The sequence below is a fragment of the Polypterus senegalus genome, chromosome 2, assembly GCF_016835505.1.
Source record: "Polypterus senegalus isolate Bchr_013 chromosome 2, ASM1683550v1, whole genome shotgun sequence".
NCBI classification, from domain to species: domain Eukaryota; kingdom Metazoa; phylum Chordata; class Cladistia; order Polypteriformes; family Polypteridae; genus Polypterus; species Polypterus senegalus.
Genome location: NC_053155.1, coordinates 35126458 through 35141805, shown reverse-complemented (window position 1 = coordinate 35141805; position 15348 = coordinate 35126458). Strand labels below are relative to the sequence as shown.

The 15348-nt window shown below is 40.4% G+C and overlaps 1 long non-coding RNA gene across 2 annotated transcripts in view; it reads right to left on the bottom strand.

Moving 5' to 3' along the window:
* LOC120524202 overlaps positions 1–15348 on the bottom strand; it is an 85459-nt gene that overhangs the window by 12201 nt on the left and 57910 nt on the right. For both annotated transcript variants that reach the window (XR_005632762.1, XR_005632763.1), the window contains exon 3: positions 7052–7129. This is a non-coding gene — a long non-coding RNA (uncharacterized LOC120524202). The remainder of the gene's footprint in view (positions 1–7051; positions 7130–15348) is intronic.

Genomic DNA, 15348 nt, shown 5'->3' with positions numbered 1-15348 from the left:
TGTTAAATAAAAGCAGGTTGCAGTGTGATTGTTGTGGAGGTGAGCAGATTTTTTGCTTAGGTCAAATATTCCATATGTAATATCTGCAGATAGTAGTTAGGATGTCACACCCACAAGAGCATAAAAGATGGAGAAAAGGAGAAAATCCAGAGGTTAAAGGGAAAGAATGAAAGAGATGAAAGTGAAAAAGAGAGTGGGGATTGAGGCTGAGTGGGTGTTTTGGAGTGGAGACCTGCCCCAAGTGGAGCGAACTGAATGCCCAAGGAGCAGGAGCCACCAGCCACTTCTGGGAGCCCAATAGACCACTGAGGGATGGTGGTGGGTAAAAGGATCAAGGCTTGTGGGGTCCTCGCAAATGCCAAGGGATGACAATGAGGACACGAGCCACATGAAGGATAACTGCACTTACTGGAGGACGTCTTCGCTCAGTGAGGAGGCCATGATACTGTAGATGAGAAAAGGAGTTTTAGAAGGAGGCTTTTTAAAAGGACAGTTTCTGACTGTTTCGTAAGCTTTTACGTTTAACTTGCTTTTGGATTATTTTTTAGGCTATTTTAACCTCCACCATGATCATTTTTAATTGAATATTACTGTATATACTCACGTATAAGTCGGGTCTCGAAACCCGAAAAATCAATAATAAAATCAGACTTATATGCACGTTCAAATATACGACACTTAAGATTTATTTTTTAACTCTTCTTGCCTCTTCCAATCTCGCACCAGTTTCTCTGACACATCAAATTTTGTTGCAGCAGCTCAGTTACCAATTTCTTTCGCCGCTTCAACAACTTTTAATTTAAAACCAGCTTTATATTTTCTTTTGATCGAAAGCTCCATCGTAGATAAGGGATGCTCTTGCAATAAAGGTGTATGAGGGTGTGAGATACAAAAAACACAAATCAGTGCAAACGTCACTTCGAAATAGTTTGGGAATTATTGTGTGGTCACGTAGGCACAACACATAGAGTAAAAAAAGGCAGTGTGCGCCATGGTTACTCTCTCAGGTGGTCATAAGCATATCATAATCTCTTGGACCAACAGCGTGAGTTTTCCACATTCGGCTTATACATCCGACATAAAATGCCAGAAATAATGCGGTAAAATCAAGTCCTGACTTATTCACGGGATAACATAAACATGAGTAGATACGGTATTTATTTCTTTCTATTATAAAAAAAAAAATCTTGGAAGGCTTTTAAGAAAACGATACGTGATTTTCTTGGAGACTCTTTAACGTCCCACGAGACAAGGCAGTGAGACAAAAAGACAGCTGCTTCACAGGCTTCTAAATGATTGACACGCAGCACGATAAGCAGAAAACACAGCTCGGCAGCACTAGCAGCAAGCCAGCAGCTGATCCGACTGCATCTCCTTAGCGTGTATTCAGCCCCCACCCCTTCACAACACGAGCGGCAGAGATGCAAAGTGGCTGGCGTGCAGCGCCCCCCGGGAGGGGGTGAGCAAGCAAAAGGAACAGATTTAAAGAAGAAGCCTGCACTGTACTTTTGTTTTGGAACACTATTGAGTAATAAAAGCACTTGCACTGCTTTGCATCTTTCTCTTGTTGTAATGTGTCCTCATTGCCCCGTCCATCTGAGTATCATGACTATCCATGTCCTGGGTTCAAGGACAAGTATGCCAGCTGCAGCCAACCTGGGCATAATAAGTAGTGGCAGCGGTGGGATGGACTAGTGGGGAACTTGGATGAAAGTAGAACTGCAAAATGACTTGGTGTCAGAGTTTCAAGAGAGAAGCCATGTACCTAAGCTGGAAGGGCTTTTTGGAATAATGGACTTTTAATGGACTTTTTATGTATTTATTGTTTTAACTGTGATTGTTTTAAAAGTTGTTAGATAGATAGATAGATAGATAGATAGATAGATAGATAGATACTTTATTAATCCCAAAGGGAAATGCACATAATCCAACAGCAGTATACTGATACAAAAAAAACACAATATTAAATTAAAGAGTAATAATGCATGTAAAAGCAGACAATAACTTCCAATAATGTTATTTTACTGTCCTGTTTTAAAGAGGGGTTTGGACTTGTTTCAGTGTGGATTTTTTTAAGAAGTGCACAAGGGCCCTGCCACAGACCCTGGCCACCAATTGCATTAGATGATCTGACTGGGCATCCCTCCTGTGCAATTTATGGCTAATGGGATGAGGGATGTGGTAAAGTGCATTTAGAGGTCTGTGGCAGCGTTAAATTTAAACAGTGCATCTTGGGTTCTGTGTTGTGTGCCCATAGGATGGACAGGCGATAGACACTTGGAATAAGCTACCAAGTAGTGTGGTAGACAGTAGGACTTTGGGACTTTCAAAACTCAACTTGATGTTTTTTTGGAAGAAATAAGTGGATAGGACTGGCGAGCTTTGTTGGGCTTAAGGGCCTGTTCTCGTCAAGAATGTTCTAATGTTCAGTGTGGAGGAGAGCCAATTGCTTGATTAGGTCAGAGTTTGCATGTTCTCCACATTCATTTACGGACAGATTGAGATTAGTAAGTGTTAGTGAGTTTTCACTCAAATACATTGCCCTTGGTTCTTTTATTGCTGTTGTGGACTGTGCCCGGCAGTTTATCCCGGCCAAGTCCTCCAAGCCGCCAGATGGAGACCTCCCTGCAGTATGGAGGTGCCCCTAAGACCAGCAGGGAGTCATGGACTATATAGTTTTTATCCTCAGCTCTGCTGGATACCACAGGGGCCGCAAGAGGGAGCTGCAGGGAGGACCAAAGACTTATTTGTACACTATGACCCGGAAGTTCATCATAGGAAGAGCGACGGACTTCCGGGATGAAGAAAAGTACTTTTTACCTGACCCGGAAGTGATACAAGATCACATGGACTGGGGACTAGGAACACTTCCGGGTCAGGGAATATAAAAGGACTGAGGGAACTCTTAGACGGCGAGCTGAGCTGGGTGGTAGGAGGGCAACGCGTCTGGGAGTGGAGGATTGGGATTATTGATTGGTTATTGTGTATTGATTTATGAATAGTGTGGAGTGGAGGGTGCTTAGTGCACGTAATTATTATAATAAAAAGAATTATTGTGGCACTTTTACCAGGTGTTTGGCGTGGTACCTGAGGGTTCAAGGGAGCACTACTGCCCCCTACTGCGACACTGTTTTCTCAGCAAGAGAGACTCAGCATGCACAAAAAAGTGATTACTAGTTTCTGGTGCTTCAACATGATACCCTGTGGTTATGCCCTGTCGCACACTCCGCCTTTTTTAATTTCTGGGTATTTTTTTTATGGAAAGTGCAATATGCAGAATGTGCAGGTTACTTGACCCTTCCAAAATTCTAAGACTTTTATTAAAAATGCACTGCAGTCTAATCAGTTCAGTTCAAAAGTATTGTGATTTGCGCCAAGTGCAATGAAACCCTTACATGCGCTGTTACCACCACGCTGCTAACCTCTCTGGAGACAATGTAAAATAATAAAAACACAGAATGTAACTGGCAAATAGAAGGCACTACTTAGTAAAATTAATTGTATGTTTTGTGTGACATCTGTCTGCTGTTACAAGCCATGGCAGAACATCCTTGAAGAGAATAGTTTGGCCAGCTGGTGGTGGGAATTTCATCATCATATTTCCTCCCATGATGCCAACTGAGATCAGATCAGTAAGCAAGAAGCATATCCATGTCTCAAGAAAATAGTACCAAAAATCTATAATAAAATTAACAATTTACTGTCACAAGCAAGTCTCACAAATGTGGAAGGCACGTTTGCTTAACTCGTTGCTATTTTAAACTGGACATATTCAGTAAGTTGTAAGGTTTTTTTGTTTTTAGCTCCATTATAAAATGCAAGGGTAAGCTTTTTTCTTTTAAATTTATAAAATATGCTTCACTTTAGAACAAAATTCAATGCAGAAAAGTAATAAATGCCATGATTGTGAGGAAATAACTTTGACTTGGAAAAATATCAAATGTTTCCTTTGAACCTTTAGGTTCTCAGTTCTCCATCACTGACTCACTTTATGACCTTGAGCAAGTCACTTAAACTACCTGCGGTGCACTTATGAAAATATGTATGCAAACAGCTGCACCATATATAGCATGTTTCCAATTATAAAGTCATCAGCCAAAAAATGATAAGTAAAATGATTTGTGCAAAATTGAATCTTGACGTGTTTAGTTATTGTGTTTCATGCTGTTCACGGAATAAGGTGTTCAGTTCCTGTCTGAAAGTGTTCTCACTTATTAATACCACACGCATCTGCCAATCTGTCATTTAGTATTTCAAAAGTGAAAAGTGACAAAAACAAATCACAAGAGGCATGCATATCCTCAGCTAGGATAAGGTGGCTGCTAAGCGTGAAACTTTCTATGCGAATGTAAGGATTTATAAAAGAAACATTGCATGCATATAATTTATGGCAACTCTGACCCATGCGTATGAACCATTTTGGAGAAACTGGGAAATGACGACACCCTTGATCAAGTAGGGGAAAGCAGCCAAACCAACTAAGTGATGTCTTGCATGCATGATAATTCAAATCACTGAACTGTTATTATTATGTGCATTGACAGGACAAACATATTACACCACAAAAGTAAAGATTATGATTTATAGACTTTATTTCAGTTCCCTTTAAAATGGGGACAATGCTGAATATTTGCACTGAAAAATTGTATTAATTTTTTCACTAGTTTATATCGGCTACCTTTTGTCACTTCTCAGGAGACTGGCCAATCCATCAGGAATATCTCAGACAACCTTCACTCCATCATGCATGCTGTGGTAGAAGCCATTAAGCAAATGGTGAAGCAGTATATCCAGTTTTAAAATAGTGTGGGTGCCATCCATCCATCCATCCATTTTCTAACCCGCTGAATCCGAATACAGGGTCACGGGGGTCTGCCGGAGCCAATCCCAGCCAACACAGGGCACAAGGCAGGAACCAATCCTGGGCAGGGTGCCAACCCTAGTGTGGGTGCACATATATAAAATATGTTTTTGCTAACATAAAATGTCAATCTGCAGCAGTACCTGGTTCTTGTAACACAATTGGAGAAGCTGAATACACTCGTATTGCAATAGGGGAACCAAGCAAGACTGTAGCTGCTTTTGTCATATCATAACATAGAGAACCCTGTCCCTATGTCAGTGGAGAGGAATGGCTTTTTCTGTAGTTGTCATCACTGAGATGAAATATGAATGCAGGACTTTGAGATTACAAGCTGCCACTTCTACCCCTAAGCTATAGAAGATCTCCATTAGCTAACAGCAGATGTGGGTCTCTTAGCTTCTGACATGACTTCTCTGTGCAGTTTTTCCGTACACTACCTGTTAGACCATCGTCTCAAAAATTTCAGTTACGACCCATCAATTCAATTCAGATTATTCTTGTACATCAGGAGACTTTAACAGACTATTGGAATCAAACTTGTATAGTCCTGAAGCGAGAAGGCTACATGTGGTGCTGATCCACAGCCACAAAATTGTCAAAAATAGTGATAGTTGATTTATGGCAACTCTTTAGATATAACAATGAATCATGTAGTCAAAAGCTGTAGTAGAATCTACATGAATATGAGGCAAAAGACAGGAATCCATTCTTTGCACAAGGAATTATGGGCAAATTTCAAAGGCAACAGCTAAAAAAATCCAGAAAGCAACAAAAAAAACAAAACTCTGAAAAGGACCCTAATACTAACTCAGTGCTTCACTGCAGGGTCTCACCACTGACTGAGAATATAAAGCCAAGGGGGAGGACCCAGTGGGCGTGGCATCTGGGAGGTGCCACCCACAAAACACATGGAATAGCAGCACATGTAATGTTACAGTAAATCATTAATAAACTATGAACAAAACTAACCAAAATAACATGAAAACTAGTCATTGAAACACAAGAACAACAAAAATAAACAGGAAAATGAGCACAAGACACAAGTGAACTAGGTTTTACTAGGTATTACCATCTATCTGGGTCAAACAAGAGGACACACTGAAGAATATTGGAACCCAGTAACAGCACATGCTTGTGAAAAATAAATGGGTCGAGTATAAAATTGTGATGGATACCATCAGGGAGAGGCCGAAGATGAGCTAGAATCAGCAGTGAAGCTAAATGAGAGATTACAGTAGATGTTCATTGAAAAGGACAGATGATTTGTTTTTTATTCCTGAGATAATCCCTTCTTTGTATTAATATATTTACTGAAGAAATAGCATTATTTTAATAATAATATTATTTTAAGAGAAATGGGTGTCTAAAGTGATCAGCTTCAGGAAGAAATACCATTATTTTATAACTTTGGCATTATTCATATTTATTCCGGATTCAGGTTCCACTTGAGAGTACCCTCTATTGGCCACACAGTGTTTAAATAAAACAAAAGAATGATTTACTCATTGGACACAGTAGTATAATTTGGAATTGTATCTCACTGAATAGAAAATCCAGATGTGGATAGCTGACCCCAGTTAAAGCTTCAGTATATGTGCTCTGCTACTTTATGCTTTTGATACCATGAAAATCACAGTTACACTGCATTATAAAAGCATTTTAAAGATTTTTGATTTGGCATTGGTACTACAATATGTATGCATGCATATAAAGCCAATTATAGGAGATTTGTTCTTCTCTGTGATTCTTCCAAAAGATTATGCACACCATATGGAATAATTTTGGAACGTAAAGTAACAAGTTGTGCTAACTAATGTACATGTGTATTGTATCCACTTATTCTTCTGTTATGAAATCCAATTATTTCATGTCAGGTCTACAAGGATGAGAGACCATAAGAGTAATTTCAGGAGAAAAGATGGAACCAGCCAGTCTAGTGTAGGACATATTGTATTTATACTCACTCAGGATCTATTAGAATGTAGTTAATTTAATCTGCTCCATCCTTAATGTCTTTTGGATATAACAGATAAGTTGGAACACAAATAAAAACTATGTGGGCATAGGGAGAATGTGTAAACTCCAATATACAGTAGATAGTGTTTTATCGACTGAAATCCAGCTTCTCTCTGTGACTGAAACAACTGCAAGACTCCAAGCACATGGGCGTACTCCAATAGATCTTACTTTTTTCCTTCCAGCCTCTGGTGATATTTGGCGACAGTTTTGTTGGAAATATTCAGCTCCGGTGTGTCAATTGTTCTGCTGGAATGAGAGAAAAGCAGAAATTATTTTGATAAGGACCAACACATAAGATGTTAATCAGAAAATGGACAAGAACTTGGAACCAGGAAATCAAAAAACACTATCACCAAAACAAAAATCAAAATCCATACTTGTAGTTAAAATGTGGAAAGCACTAAATTTGTTCATCGGGAAGTAAAAAAAAACAGAAATGGAAAAACTCAGATAATGTGGGAAATGCAAAAATGTGACCTTTATACAGACAGGTTGGGGTCATCATGAATTTATGGTTTTATTTCCCAAGCAACATGATAGAGACTACTCCAGAAAATGGCAGCACCCATGATAAACAAAATGCAAAAATAATTTTATTAAATTAATTAAATTTCAAATAGTATAAAAAACTTTAACAGAAATGGAATCTACAAATCATCTTAAAGTGAATCTTGAAAGGTCCAGCAAGTATTACAAGAGAGCCAAAACAATGTAAAAAGAATCAATATCCATTGTTTAGAAGTACTCACACATCAGAAATCCCACTTAACATGACGAACCTTCACTTTGTTCTTTTTCTTCTATGACTCTTTTTGATAGTGGGAGTTAAACCCAATAGGTTATGCCCTGTCACTGTTGCATAAAACCTGGTATAACGCCTACTCAGCCCAGGGCCACAAGGCACTGAAGAAAATTGTGAATATCGCTCAGAATATTACTGGCACACACATCCCTTCTGTGCAGGACATATAAGAAGGTAAACAGTTGTTGTCATGATTTCAGCATTTTGCTGCTCAGAGAATTCATTTTTGTTAATATTTTTTTCAATTGAATTGAATATGGGATTTTTTTACATTGTTTACTGTGACACCATTTTTTAATATCTTTATTTTGGTAATTGGCAACACTGTTTTGTTAAGTTTGTTATTAGTAATAGAACTCTTTACAAGTCAGATGACTGAGGTGATGTCAGAGGAGCGTCAGTATTAAAGTTGGCGATGTGTTGCTTGTAATACTCCAAGATATCTCTCTGTGATAAAAAAAAAAAAAATCTTGGAAGGAGATGAGACTTGATTGTCTCAGAGGCGAGTCTTTGTGCCAAGCATGCCCGGAAGCCCCGCGAGACAACAGCTTATGCAAAGAGATTTGGAAAAGTCCTGTGTGGTTATGTCACACACATTTGTAGAGAGAAAGAAACGATATTCACTCACGGGCAGTTATACGTTGTGTTGTCACAATGTAATTCAAACATGGAATCAAAATTCAATGTGACATTGATGAAAAGCTAAAAGCGAAAAAGAGATTGAATATGTGGACATAGGTGATATGACAGAAGTGTGCTGCGCAAAATGCAGATCATGTGGCACCGCAGCAGGGGAAAGACAGCAGCTGATCGAGCAAAGAGGAAGTAAAAAAAACTATGTGTTTCCCATTGTATCACCGTTTAAGAGGGGGTGTTGGAGGAGCGATCGCGTCTCCTTGGGGTGCGTTCAGCCCCCCTCTTCACAACGCGAGCGGCAAAGACGCAAAGTGGTTGGCGGGTAGCACAGCGTGGGGGTTGGACGAGCAAAGTGAGCAGGGGGCAAAGCCCTCCAGTAAAAAGTGATGCTAATGTTCATTCTTAACCCTTGTATTCATACCTGTGCTCTGTGACATCATGCTTACAGCTTTCACAGTGTCATATGATATAATGTGGAAGCAGTTGCCCAAGTATGCCTCATTCATTTCATTCACAACAATTTATTACCAAAATTTTGCTAAAATAGTTCTAAATTATTTTATTATAATCATTTATTTGCTTAAAACATATAGGGTTGCCAGCGACCCTGAATGTGGTAAAGTGTCAATATTTTTACATGCGCAGTTCTGTTGTTTCATTTGTAAGCAGCACTCAAACAAAACATGCTGTTTTCAGGAGTTTTTTGCATTCATATATTTTCATTACAGCTGTGTTTCTATTTTGTTGCTTATTATTTTGGTATTTATAAGTTTAGAGAATTAAGAGATAAGAAAAGACATGCTGTGACACTTATCAGTGCTGCAAGTCCTGTCATTGATGGCAGACGATGAACTAGAGAGATTCAGAGACAAGTGATAAACAACAGAGTCACGCAGTGCAGAGTGAAACGTTTAATGCCACCAAGTCATCAATGTTCTGGGCAGAAAATTGTAGAAAGGCAGAGCTCATATGAGGAGGAGATGCTTGATGGTGAAGGAGGTAAGCAGTTGCACAGTGATTCAGTACAAGACAAATTCCGTGAGACAACTTCTTACAGAAGCATTATTAAACAGAATACTCAGAAGGTGCTACATACCGCCAGTATCAGTTGATCACTACAGTGTGTGCCAGGAGCTAGGTTGCAACAATGTGATTTTTGTGGTCTATGACTATTGTGCTGATTAGCATAATATGACTGTGTACTTTGTTATTATTTAGGTTGGAAATATAAATATATTAAAAACTAGTTTAAAAATGTTTAGTGTTCAGGGAAGCGGTATTCAAAAGTTTGCAGTTGTAATTATTTCTAATTAATTAATCATTTATTCAGTTTAGAAAGATGTTTAGTGTTCAGGAAAGTGATATTCCATAAACCTTTGTAGTTATAATTATTTAGGACTCAATTTATATATATATATATATACAGCTTTATTTATAAAACTGTGTTGATTCAAGTGTGAAAATATGCACACACTAAATAACAGGAAAATGCGTACAACAAAAAAAAAAATCAGATTTATAAAACCTTGCATTTCTATGCAATTTACCGTTTATAAATCAAAATCATCTTGTAAGTGTGCATATGTGAATGCGCTGCCCTAAAACATCCATATATGGAGTATGCTAATCAACTTCATACATATGCAATTAGGATCCTGCAGAACTTAATTGGCTGGTACAGAAGCTCCGTTGTAACGCATAAAGACCCTGCCACCTGCATTCAAGAGTATCTGCCTGCCCTCCACAAAGGAGAGCACAAGATCACGTGTGACATTACAGGCAGTCCCCGGGTTACGTACGCGATAGGGACTGTAGGTTTGTACTTAAGTTGAATTTGTATGTAAGTTGGAACAGGTACGTTATTTTAATAAATGCTATTGTTGACCAACTGTAACCAAGTGCCCTGCCAATGAATGATTGAGTTTCACCTCTCGCTGACCTTTTTATTATTTCTACTGTACTTTATTTTCAATGATGATGGTTTTTCTCTTCTTTACTGTATCACCAGCACTTGCATCAGATTTATGTTTCAGAGGCATTCTTGAAGGGTGAAGACAAAAGGTTGAGATGAGCTCTTCTGCACAGCACTGTACACGCTATCACAGCAAGAAGGCACCCGTCATCAACATGTCTGATGTACTGACAAGAGACAACTTCCTGCTATGTACGTAACAGTACAAGCATGCTTCCTATTGAGAATGAATGGGGGCAGCGAGGGGCGATTCACCATTCGCCCACCCCATAGTCACTTCCACTACAGTATGCTGCCTGCAGCGTCTGCCCACTGAGAGCCAACATGGTGCGGCCAAAGGCGAATAGTGAATCGCCCATCACCACCCCCATTCAACAGGCAGCCACCCTACAATTCTACCCCCCGGCATTCACCCTCAGTGGCCTCCGTTCAGCCACAACTGGGTCACCGATTGCAGCATTACCAGCCGCCCACCAAGAACAAAAGGGGCAGCCATGTTTGTTGGGCGGGCAGTGAAACGCCCCCCTCCTTTCCATCCAGCCTGCGTCCAGTCAGGAGCAGTCAGCTGTGGCCGGGCAGCGATCCGCCCCATGAAGCCTCCGTCCTGCACACGAGCGATAGCTGTGGCCCCTGTGACTATGGACCACGGTTCACCGATTGCTGCCAGGAGCCACCCGAGGGACACTACACTGTATGAGCAGCAAAATCGCCCCCCTTCAGTCTCCGTCCAGCCACTGCTTGCAAGAACCAGGCATTGCGACAAATTGCCTTTTGTTGGCAATAACACATTATGTTTTATGTATGCACATTCACACCATATGAAAACTGAATATAGTGCCTTGATGGTCATTTAATGGCTTCCAGCACAGCAGGCACAATGGAGCGAAGCTTGGCCGAGATATTCATGACTTGTCATCCTGTTCCCTGTGACGTGACAGGAGGTACCCAATAAATAACTGACCAAAAAGTTCTTCCGCGCAAATACATCAATGCACAGTGATACGGATTATTATGCATGCAAGTCATCATTTAGCTGGTTTGGCTGGCATTTCCCTACTCAGTCAAGGATTGTCATTATTATTGTTTTTCTCTGAAATATTGCACATGCATGGGTCACAGTTTCCGTAAATATATGGGTGTTCCCCCAGCCAATTTTCTTTTCAAATCCCGACATTTGCGTGGGAAGTTGAGTCCGCACATTTGAAGGCTGTTTTTTTGTGCGTATGCAATCTTTATAAATGAGGCCCCAGGAGATGACTAAATAAAAGAATAAACAGATTGAAGGTGCCATTCATTCATCTATCATCCAACCTGCTATATCCTAACTACAGGGTCACAGGAGCCAATCCCAGCCAATACAGGGCACAAGAGGCAGGAAACAAACCCCAGGCAGGGTGCCAGCCCACCACAGGGTACACACACAAACCAAGTACAATTTAGGATCGCCAATGCACCTAACCTGCATTCTGTTGGACTGTGGGAGGAAACCCCATGCAGACATGGGGAGAACATGCAAACTCCACACAGGGAGGACCCGGGAAGCAAACCCAGGTCTCCTAACTGTGAGGCAGCAGCACTACCCACTGCACCACCGTGCCGCCCATGAAGGTGCCAAAAACACATCATTTACAAGTTCCTGAGCCAACAGAAAAATATAAACAGAATATTAAGAGGTCCAATAACATTACAAAATGGTGAAACCAGAGAAACCAGGTAAAATGCCTTAGCCAAGATATTCAGAAAACAACATAACTGGTAGTAGTTTGTTTGGAGAATCCAAAAGGCTGTAGAGCACTGATGTCTTTTATAGGCATGACATGATGGCATAAAATGTCACATGACCTGGAATATTAATTAGGGATATTGTTTCATGCTGACTCAATAGTATTACTATCTTTTCTTAATGGATTAGGCTGTTTTGGTGTAACATGATCAAACCGTATGGCGCGGTTGAAGGACGTTGCTGTAGAAAATGTTGTACCACATGACGCAAGGCGACCTGCCTGTCAGCTTCCAATTTCCCAGTAGCCACACATTCTCAGAGATCACCAGTGAATGTTCTGGGAGGACTCTCTCATGTTGCAGTGATTTATACATTTTCTGGCATTAATTATGGCACGAAAAGAACCTAAATATGAAAGAAAAATGCTTCTGAGAGCTATAAACAAAAGAACAGGTATATCTGAGGCTAACAGCTAATCTGGGTTTTATCTGCAGAGCCATTCTGTGGTAATTTTGAATTTATAGTAAATAAATAAGAGAATGCTTCTAGCTCAGCAGATCCACTTAGCCTTGATGTCCTCGATGGGGAGAAGCTTAATAATAATAATAAACAATAATAGATTTTATTTATATCGCGCTTTATATTTAACAATCTCAAAGTGCTACAAAATAAGAATAAAATTAGCAAACAAAAAATCTATAGAAATAATTTAACAAAAAGCCTTTCTAAAAAGATAAGTTTTTAGGTTTCGTTTGAAGGCATCAATCGACTGTAGGGCTCTCAAGTAGTCAGGGAGGGAATTCCACAGCCTCGGCGCCACTGAAGAAAAGGCTCTATCACCCAAACTGCTGTTTAATTCTGGGAACTTGAAGAGTGTTGGTATGCACAGAGCGGAGGGTACGTGAGGAAGTATGAGGGATAAGGAGTTCCTGTAGATACAGGGGAGTAGATCCATAGATGCACTGATGGGTAAGGAGGAGAACCTTGTACTCAATTCTAAGTGGTACAGGGAGCCAGTGAAGGGTTTTCAAGATAAGAGTGATGTGGCTATGCTTTCGCACCCTTATCAGGATCCTGGCAGCGATGTTCTGAATGTACTGGAGTCTCTGGATACTCTTGCCAGGAATCCCAATGAGGAGCGCATTACAGTAATCCAGCCTGGACGAGACAAAGACATGGACAAGCCTCTCTGCATCTGCCAGGGTAATTGTTGGACGGAGTTTAGCAATGTTCCTGAGATGGTGAAAAGATGACTTACAGAGATGTTTAATGTGGGTGTCAAAAGTTAGTTGAGAATCCATTTTAACACCCAAGTTTGTAACAAATGTAGAAAGAGGTATCTTTTTTCCAGAAAAGGTGATACTGGTGATGGTAGTGGAACGAAGCTGGTGTGGTGTGCCAACTAAAATAGCTTCTGTTTTAGATCTGTTTAGCTGAAGGAAGTTGAGCCTCATCCATGCCTCTATTTCCTCCAAACAAATAGTCAGTGTAGATGTTGGCAGAGGAGCAGTAGAGGAGGTGGGAGTAGTCCTAAGATAAAGCTGAGTGTCATCGGCATAACAATGAAAAGAAAAACCATGTCTGCTAATGACACTTCCAAGGGGGAGCATATAAATGATGAAAAGGATGGGGCCCAACACAGAGCCCTGTGGAATACCACAGATAACATTATGGGTGTGAGATTTTGCGCTGCCAAGAGTGACATACTCCGTTCTACTGGTCAAATAAGATGTAAACCAATTTTGAACAGTTCCTGAAAGTCCAAGGGTGTATTGCAGGCGGTGAAGAAGAATATTATGATCAATTGTATCAAAAGCAGCTGTCAGGTCAAGGAGGATGAGTAAAGAAGGAGAACTTGTATCTGCTGACATCAGAAGGTCATTTGTGACCCTGACCAGGGCTGTTTCGGTGCTATGGCCAGGGCGAAAACCAGACTGAAGCTTATGAAAGTTAAAGCTGATACTGTTCTCTTTTTGGATAATGAGGCCTGCAACTTCATGGGCAAGGTGAGAGGCGAATGTTGAAGGAAACTCTTACTTTATCACTCTCCACGGAAGTAAGTGAAAAGATTTGAAAGGACATCTTGAAATTCTGTAGACGGATGACGCAGACACATTAGCTCAACACTTGTATCTCCGGAGCCGCTGCTGTAGTGGGATGATAAGGGACAGCAGTAGTTGAAAGTAAAAAAAGAAACCCTTGCCTGAGACTATAATGGTAACAATTACAGTTGTAGATGGTGGCAGAGTGGGTAGTGCTGCCGCCTCGCAGTTAGGAGACCCGGGTTCGCTTCCTGGGTTCTCCCTACGTGGAGTTTGCATGTTGTCTGCGTGGGTTTCCTCTGAGTTCTCTGGTTTCCTCCCACAGTCCAAAGACATGCAGGTTAGGTGCATTGGTGATTTTAAATTGTGCTTGGTGTGTGTGTGTGTGCCCTGCAGTGGAATGGCACCCTGCCTGGGGTTTGTTTCCTGCCTTGTGCCCTATGTTGGCTGAGATTGGCTCCAGCAGACCCCTGTGGGTTGGATAATGGATGGATCCAAACAAACAAGGACAATATTTTAACATGTTTTTAACGTTAACACATTTGGATTGATCAATTGGCAGAGTGAGTAAATACTGAAGGAGAATTTAATTTTAGATATTTCAAAAAAAACATGAAATAATTGTTGAAAGGTGTGTGTTACGTGTAAATGATATGAACTTATCAGATGTATAATCTTTAAAAATGCCAAATTGTGATCAAACACCTGCCCTGCATATCTCTGGGAATGTGAGAGGAGACATGGGGAGAACATGCATGGGATTCTAACCCAGGACAGCACATCTGGGCCACCCCTGACCAAAGCAGTCTTTCTTAAATGGGCTGAATTTTGAAACAAGGCTTTCATTTATTTTTATCAGTGTCTTTAATGCTTTAACAAACCCAAATCAATCTTTAGCAAGCTGTTTCCCTAAGATCCCCTTGGGCAAGTTACATGAAGCTTGTCATCCAAAGTCAGTTGCTTCAAATGACCTCTGCAAGAATGGAACAAATTAAGTAATGCAGGAAGGAGCACCTGCTTGCTGCTGAGTTCTGTTGTTATTATTATTATTTATTTTATTTTTTTGTTACCCAGAGGCCACTAAAAAAGCAGCAAAATGGCAATAAAAAAAATGAGCGTCTGATGCACAGCTGTAAAAGGGAGGTGGTCATCTAGACCCCAATAAGTCAGTACATTTTTGTTCTATGGAAAATGAATGTACATGTTTTATTTTTATGTGACATATTTAAATTAAGTGTGCGGCAGGGCCTTACGCTAATCTCTGGACTGCATCATCTCTGCAATTGAACT